The sequence below is a fragment of the Moschus berezovskii genome, chromosome 2 (assembly GCF_049115385.1).
Source record: "Moschus berezovskii isolate FMDL1 chromosome 2, NW_MosBer_1.0, whole genome shotgun sequence".
NCBI classification, from domain to species: Eukaryota; Metazoa; Chordata; class Mammalia; order Artiodactyla; family Moschidae; genus Moschus; species Moschus berezovskii.
In genome coordinates this window covers 128,035,180-128,043,873 of record NC_142461.1, presented here as the reverse complement: position 1 = coordinate 128,043,873, position 8,694 = coordinate 128,035,180, and the positions used below count along the sequence as shown (strand labels likewise).

The following is an 8,694-nucleotide window of genomic DNA, read 5'->3' as shown; positions in this document are numbered from 1 at the left end:
CTCAAGTCTTCTTTCATCTTCCTCTACTCCTCATAAATTGCCCCCACTCTAATTCATCCCCAGTGAAGATCAAAGGCAAATCCTCTCCATTTTAAAAGAGAAGTGAAGAACTAATTTTGATCAATTTGATTCAAGCACAGGTGGTCGAACCAATTTTTTAAAAGGTAGAGATCTTGAATTTGATACAAAGTCAGCATGTGTTAATAACATATTTCTTCTTAGCTCTCTTTATTATACACATCTATGGTAAAAGATCTTGATTAAGGGTCAGGCTTGGTTCAGGCTTAGGCTTAGTTCAGGCTTGGTTCTTTTCTCCTTTGGATTTTGTGTCATTCAAGAAGTTTCTGGGGTATGTTGGCTGCCTATACTTGGTTGAAGATTGGTACTGACATCTAAGTTATTCATTTGGAAGCATTAAATACTACTACTTGCCCACACATTATTTCCTTTCTGATTTCAATGTGGTTTTTTTTGTTTGTTTGTTTGTTTGTTTGTTTTGTTTTTTCAGGAATGTGAGTACTTGGTCTCTGAGGAACATCTGGGAGTAGCCAAGAACTCTTTGGAAAGACAGATAAGGCTTCTTGAGTATGTGTGCCTTTTTACTGACCTGCCCAATATACCTAAAGTCCATGGTAGATCCTGAGTCTAGAGAACCTTCACTAAAAGAAATGAGGGTGTAGGATTTCCAGAGACAGTCTTCCACTTGGATAAGAAAGGACAGTGCCCAGTGGGTTGGAGCCAGGATTCCCTTGTTAACAGTAGCCATGCCTGTCAACATGAGCTTGTGTTATCTGGCCCTTATGGTGGAGTCCCTGACTGTATAACTCTGTGTCAGAAATGCTGTGCCACGGGATCGCCTTCCAAGGTGACAATTAGGAAACTCCTCTCTGAGTCCATCCTCAGAAGTTGAGATGGTAACAGGTTAACTGAAGAGCCCCGATAGCTTCTTCCTGTGCCCTTTCAAACACCCGAGGTCTCTGCTTTGGGCCTGAAGGAACTGTGGGCTCCTTCTCGGGTCCTGGGAGGGTTGGTGCTGAGGAGACAGGCTCTTCTGGCTGGTTCAGAAGTTGGTTATCAATTCCCTGTGAAAAGGCACTGCTTGAGGCCTGGGGATCTCTGGCATCCTGATGTTTCTGTCCCACCTGGATCTCTTATCTGGTGACGGCCATATACAGACTCTGCAGATTTGTGATGAAGGGTCCTCCATCACCAACACTGCATGCCTCTGGTAGTTTCTCCACCATAAATCGTTCCAAGAAGAAAGTCTATTCAAATGGCTCTGTCTTCAACCAGTTTCGGCTCAGCATAGCCCCACTCTCCTGGTAGTCCTGGATCTCTAGATCTAGCATATGAAGCATCATTGTTAGGTCACTCACCTGGCACTGCAATGCCAGACTCACGCCCATCAGAGGAAGAATCAAACGTTAGGAGATCACCAAAGGGCTAGCTAGGATGCAGTGTAAATTCCAACAGAATGGGAGACCAGAAAGCTCACTCTGCCCCCACAGTGTCAGTGCCTCTGCCCCAAATCACAGGAGAATGCAGCTACGCCAGGGCAAGAAGCACCCTTCAATAACAGGAAAAGCAGATCATCCAAATGTCAAAGAGAAGCCTCAGGAGGAGCAGTCAGGTGCTTGTTCAGCTCCTTGGCTCGCTGACTGATGGCACTAATGTACACCTGTTCTTGCCACACTTGTTAAAGATCTGAAACCAGCAAGGCACAGCCCTGCCTGGTGATATAGGCCTTGGCCAGGAGGGAGTTCTTGGCAAGCTGTAGCTATGCATCAGCAAGCCTTGCTCCAGTTCCTCCACTGCGAGTGACTGTGGGAACTCTTATCCTCCCCACGGCAGGCTGGCCCGCCAGCACAAACAAAAAGGTCAGTGTGTTTTATTAATTCAGTTTCAATTCAGTCACTCAGTCATGTCCGACTCTTTGGAACCCCATGGACTGCAGCACGCCAGGCTTCCCTGTTCATCACCAACTCCCTGAACTTGCTCAAACTCATGTCCATTGAGTCATACCATCCAAACACCTCAGTCTCGGTTGTCCCCTTCTCCTCCTACCTTCAATCTTTCCCAGCATCAGGGTCTTTTCTAAGGAGTCAGTTCTTTGTCTCAGGTGGCCAAAGTATTGGAGTTTCAGCATCAGTTCTTCCAATGAGCATTCAGGACTGATTTCCTTTAGGATTGACTGGTTTGATCTCCTTGCAGTTCAAGGGACTCTCAAGAGCCTTCTCCATCACTCTTCTCCAACACTACAGTTCAAAAGCATCAATTCTTCTGCACTTAGCTTTCTTTAGGTCTATCTCTCACATTTTTATTAATAGGCATGCTTGTTATTTTCATTGAGTAAGTTTTAAGTCTCATGTTTGGATTTAGCAAAATCTATAAATTGGGGAATCATATTACTTTTATTTTTAGGACATGCAAATTGATTAAGTTAGCTAATTAAGGTTTCCTTCAAATGGCCTAAACAAATTGACAGTGCTTTGGAATTGGATTATGAGGCTGAAAGCAAACCAGTAATAAAGTGTTCTTTGACTTGTTTCGTCATTTTTCCCATACCTGTATTTTCTTTATGTTGTAGAGTCGTGCATGACTGAAATCATATTAGGCATGTATCCTGAATTCTTGCAAATATTTAAGAATAACCATATAAGTATTTTTCTGGAACACAATGACAATATTCATAGGGAAGAGTGATATTTATACTAAGATGGTAAAACAGGTTTGTAATAAAGATATTGACATAAAGGAGACTGAAACTTGCTAGGCAACATGGGAGACATGTACTATGAGGAATTACCTCTGTTTCCCTTCCCTCTGTGAAGCCAAGAGCTGGGGGAACAAAGAGAAGAGGAAGAAAGAAAGCTTTCTATAATATTGTATGGTCCAGAATGGTATGGTTATAAAAGTATAACAACAGTACTGGTGAGAACAGGAGTAGTTGGTAAAGAAAACTTGGAAGTTATAAGTCTTTGGATGGGAAAGAAGGTGGAAAAAAGTTCTGATCATGGAAACATAAGGAAGAAAACTAATTTGGTAGTAGTTGAAAATCAGGCAAATAAATGTAGGCTAGCTGTTGTAGAAATTAGTAGTGACTTTTTAAGCCAGTGAATTGCATGAATAGAGCCTAATATTAAGATTCTTGTGGGACATAGGATGAGTTATAGGAAAGACAGATTCAAAATTTCTTGTCTAAACGTGTTATTCTTGAGGGCAATTCTGGAGTTAATCTGTTTGTTGTAATGTTTCTATTTGAAAAAGTCAAGCGATAGGTACAATAATTTATCATTACTTATGTTTATTTTTAAATGTTCAGAATAGATATTTTTAAAAAGTAAGATCTGTAATACCTCTACTCAAAACCCTCAGCTATTCCCCATTTTATTAACAGTAAAAGCCCTTAAAAATTGCACAAAACCTTAACATATATTCTTTCCTTACCATGTTCTCTGACAACATCTATTTTTTCAGTCTGTTCTAAAAGTCAGCTTCCTTGTTCTTCAGCACACAAAGCGTGCTCTTGACTCAGGTCCTTGAGACTAGGCACTGGGCCTGGAAAATTTTCCCAATAGTCATGTAGTTCTCTTGATTATCTTTTTCTGCAGGTCTCTGATCAAAGAATGTGTTCTTCAGTTATTCTATTTTATCCCTTACTCTTCTCTCAAACCAACATTACCTATCCTCTCTTGGTTCTTGTTCAGTTGCAAAATTGTGTCTGACTCTTTGTGACTTTGTGGACTGCAGCACACGAGGCTCCTCTGTTCTTCACTATTTTTTGGAGTTTGCTCAAATTGATTTCCATTAAGTGGGTGGTGCTATCTATCTAACCATCTCATCTTCCATAGGCCCCTTCTCCTGCTGCCTTCAATCTTTCCCACCATCAGGGGCTTTTCCAGTGAATCAGCTCTCTTGGTAATTGGATAGTGAAAACATAACTTGAAAATATGTTTTTAAGTATTTCCAGTAGGTTTTCAATCACCAAGACTGATACTTTGACTGTAGAGGTGGAACCTAGTCAAATTCTGTCTTGTTAGTTTTTCAGTTTCTATACTTAAGAATAATCATTAACAATCCCCATCCTTCAAATATACTCCTTTTTATTTTTTATAGTGCTTTTGAACTGTGGTGTTGGAGAAGACTCTTGAGAGTCCCTTGGACTGCAGGGAGGTCCAACCAGTCCATCCTAAAGGAAATCAGTCCTGAATATTCATTGGAAGGACTGATGTTGAAGCTGAAACTCCAATACTTTGGCCACCTCATGTGACGAGTTGACTCACTAGAAAAGACTCTGATGCTGGGAGAGATTGGGGGCAGGAGGAGAAGGGGATGACAGAGAATAAGATGGCTGGATGTCATCACCGACTAGATGGACATGAGTTTGAGTGAACTCCGGGAGTTGGTGATGGACAGGGAGGCCCGGCGTGTTGTGATCTATGGGGTCACAAAGATTCGGACACGACTGAGCGACTGAACTTAACTGAACAAATACTTTGTTTTTGAACTTTGTTTGAATCTAACCGTTTTAAAAAGAGTCTTTTCTTATTCTCATTTCTTTCATACATTAAGGCCTCATATGGATTAACACCAACTTTAATCTTTGCTGAAGTTCACTAACCACACCTCTGTTAAGTCCACATAAATTCTGTGTGGTATTGATATACCAACAAATAGCTACTTATTTATCCTGAGATTTCCAATTTTTTATATTTGATTTTTAATCATTATTTTCTTACATTTAGTGAGTTCTATTCAGGCACTCTCAAGACAGTCAAACTATCCCATTATTTAGGTGAATGGACAGCAAATTTAAAGTGTTTTTAAATTATAACTTTGCACTTTTGATACATTGTAAAAATTCCCACTCCCCTTTAACATGGAGAGCTGGTAAGATAAATGGTTCCTGAACAACAACTTAAAGATATACTTACTGTATTAGTTAAGGCTCATCAGAAAAACAGAACCAGTAAGATGTGTTTTCATAGCGAGATTTATTGTAAGGAACTGGCTACTCACATAATTGTGAAGGTCAAGTCTAAAATCTTCAGAGTATATTGACAGTTTTAACTTTCAAGGAAGAGTCTCAGTCCAAGTCCAAAGCATTTTTCAGGCAAAATGCAGGGAAAATTCCCTCTTGCTTGGGAAAGGGCAGTCTTTGTTCTGTTAAGGCCTCCATCTGATTGAATGAGCCCCACTCACATAACAGAGGCTAATCTCCTTTATCCAAAGTACACCTATTTAAACGTTAATCTCACTCAAAAACACTTTCACAATATCCAGAAAAATGTTTCCCCAAATAGTTGACATTCCCTGGTGGCTCAGTGGGTAACGAATCTACCTGTATTGCAGGAGACCTGAGTTTGATCCCTGGGTCTGGAGAATTCCCTGGAGAAGGGAATGGCTTCCCACTCCAGTATTCTTGCTGGAGAATTCCATGTACAGAGTAACCTGCTAGGCTACAGTTCATGGGGTCCCAGAGAGTTGGACATGACAGAGTAACTAAAATTTCACTTCTTCCAATAGTTGATAATATGGCCCAGGTAAGTTCACACATAAAATTATCCATAATATTCCTCTGAAACCCTTTACACCTTAAAAATATACTGTGTAGATAATTATGTAAATATGGCAATCATGTATCTACACACATTAGTTATTCAAATAATGTGAATCATAGGACATAATAGTTCATCTTTTCAATCTTAAAATGGCAAAGACTGTTTTTTCATAGTCACATGTGGAAAGAGCACAAAGTTGTTTTGCAAGCATTTTTTACATATGTTAGCAGGCTATACTAGATGACCAGGTAATAAGTAAAATCACAGGTAGGAGATTATCGATAATCACACTGCTGCCTTTTCTATCTTTTTCCATGAAAATGACCCAAGCATAAGCATCCAATATTTGAAAGCTTAGGAAATGTGTACCATTAGAATCAGTTTGGAAAAAAAAAAAAAAAAACAGAAAGTGAAAGTGTTAGTGACTCAGGTGTGTCTGACTCTTTGCAACCCCATGACTCCTCTGTCCATGGAATTCTCCAGGTAAGAATACTGGAGTGGGCTACCCTTCTCCCGAGGATCTTCCCAACTCAGGGACTGAACCTGGGTCCCCCCCAGTCCAGGCATATTCTTTACCATTTGAGCCACTAGTGAAGCCCCAGAATCAGTCTAGGTGAAGGTATAAAATGCAGTGTGATTTGATCAATCATCAAGATATTTGGTGGAAATGGTCTTATTAGGTAGGTAGAATAGGAAAAAGGAGTCCAGAATGGCAGTGGCTAAAAGACAAGAAAGGGAAAACCCCACAAAAATAGAACAAAGGAAGATCCAAGGACCAGGGTGAGGATCTCAGGTAAAACAAACAGCATTCCTGGCTAGCCCAATTTACATAGGGCAGGCCCAGAGGGAGGATAAAATACATATAAAAAGAGGAGCCAAAAGACCCAGGGTCTCTCTCTTCTCTTTGCATCTTTGCGTCACATGCCCTCATGCCTTGAGGATGTATTTTCCTTTATTTTCTAAATAAAACTGAGCTGTAACAAAGAGCTGTAACTCTGGTGTCTGAGAGATGTAATCTGGTTGGTCACTTCAAATTTTTGTTGTGATAAGACAGAACCAAGGAAACTACACACTCCCCTAACAGTATCAGGCTTCCTTGGTGGCTCAGATGATAAAGAATCTGCTTGCAATGCAGGGGAACCGGGTTTTATCCCTGGGTAGGGAAGATTTCCTGGATAAGGGAATGGCTACCCACTCTAGTATTCTTGTCTGAAGAATTCCATGGGCTGAGGAGCCTGACGGGCTACAGTCCATGGGGTCACAAATAGTTGGACATGACTGAATGACTAACACACACAGACACACTCAAAATTATGACTTAGAAGTCATAAAAAAAGAAAAGTCAAGAAAAAATAAAACATATGATTATATAATACAGATGTCTTGAGATACAGATAAATATTTCTCATGTTCTGCCATATATGCCTATCACATAGATGATTGCTTAAATCATCAAGTTTTATTAATTTCAATGGATTTCAGTGATTTTCATTAAGTTTTTCTTCCCCTCCCCCCTCAGTGAACAAACTGAGTGGTTTTATTGTGGTTTTCACTGAGTGGTTTTTTCTTAAAATGCATGCCCTGTGTCCCAGGAAACCACTCAGTCTTGGGTAAATGAGCGTTCATCACCATAAGACCAATGACTGATTAAGACAGTGACTCTCAATATGAAAGGCATTTATAGGAGTGGGAAGAACATTGAGCAATAATGCCCAAGCTTCAAGTTTCACAGCTTTAAAAAAAATTGAAAAATGGGGCATTAAAGTGAAAGTCACTCAGTCATGTCCAACTCTTTGCGATCCCATGGACTATATAGTCCACGGAATTCTTGAGGCCAGAATACTGGACTGGGTAGCCATTCCCTTCTCCAGGGGATCTTCCCAACACAGGTATCGAACACTGATCTCCCACATGGCAGGTGGATTCTTTACCAGATGAGCCACAAGGGAATTTTACCATATAAGAGAACAAAAATATACAAAAACCTTATACAACTATCTTTACTATCATTCAATTAAAGGAATCAGAGTTTAAATTTTAAATACAGCAAAATATAATCTCAGATTAAAAGATAATCATTAAAATTGAGAACATTGTATTTTCTCATTTTATTGCAGGATGCTAAAAAATTCCTCCACTGACATTATTAACCTGTATCAGTGAATTCTGCCTTATGAAACTAATAACCACTCTCTCTCTTCCTTTCTATCAGATAAGCCTGCTCATTCCCCTCAAGAATATGTCACATCTATTTTTTTTCTTTGAAAATGCAAATAATTTTTCTCTAATTTGAAAAAATAAGAAATAACAAGGTGAGTGGTCCTTAACACTTGGAAGAGGGTAGGATATATAACCGTAATACTTATTTGGGGGCATCTTAATACTTTGGGATGTATATAATTCAAGAGAATCTACTTCTGAAAAAAAAAATAGACATATGTACACAAAATATTACGTACAATTTCAGGGGCTTCAAAGAACCTCTAGAGCCCAGAGACCCTGGGACCAGAAATCTTGTTTAAATGTGGCTGACAAATGTTTAATTATCTTCCAGTCAAATACATTCAACTGGCTTCCTTCTGCCTCACAACAGCAGTGATGAGAAAATGTGTGGGCTTCTCTGAGGTCTCCACTGACACAGATCCGGAGTTCTGCCACATCAAATACACCAGCCATGTTAAGCTCATAATACCACAGTATAAGACAGAGGGAACGAGGCAACCGGCCTGGCTATGTTTTGCAGAGGACATTACAATGAAGAGACTTTAAAACATTTAAATTTCGAACAAATATTAGTCTAAGGCGTATAGAGGCTTTAAATGTAAGTGAACAGAGCTTTGCTTTCTGTGAGAAAGATTCTGGTAGGTATTTTCTATTTAAATCTTTTCAGGTAATTAGTCCCTATGGTGCCTTCCATTTCAGGCTCCAGCTGTTCATGCTAATGAGATGTCACTTGGTGTCAGGAATTCCCATCCTCCAGCATTAAGCAGTTAACCAATAATGGGGTGCTTGTGAAGCTGCACACATAAAGAGAGGTGATGAACAACTTAAACTTAATTATCTCTGCTTTTATCCACAAAAAAAAGGGCAAAGGATATTTATAGTATTGGTGTTAGTAGAAAGTCCCCTCTCT

General features: G+C 39.7%; 1 pseudogene; it reads right to left on the bottom strand.

Moving 5' to 3' along the window:
• Positions 1-922: 922 nt before the first annotated feature.
• Positions 923-8,237, bottom strand: LOC129538083 (non-homologous end-joining factor 1 pseudogene; annotated as a pseudogene).
• Positions 8,238-8,694: the final 457 nt, after the last annotated feature.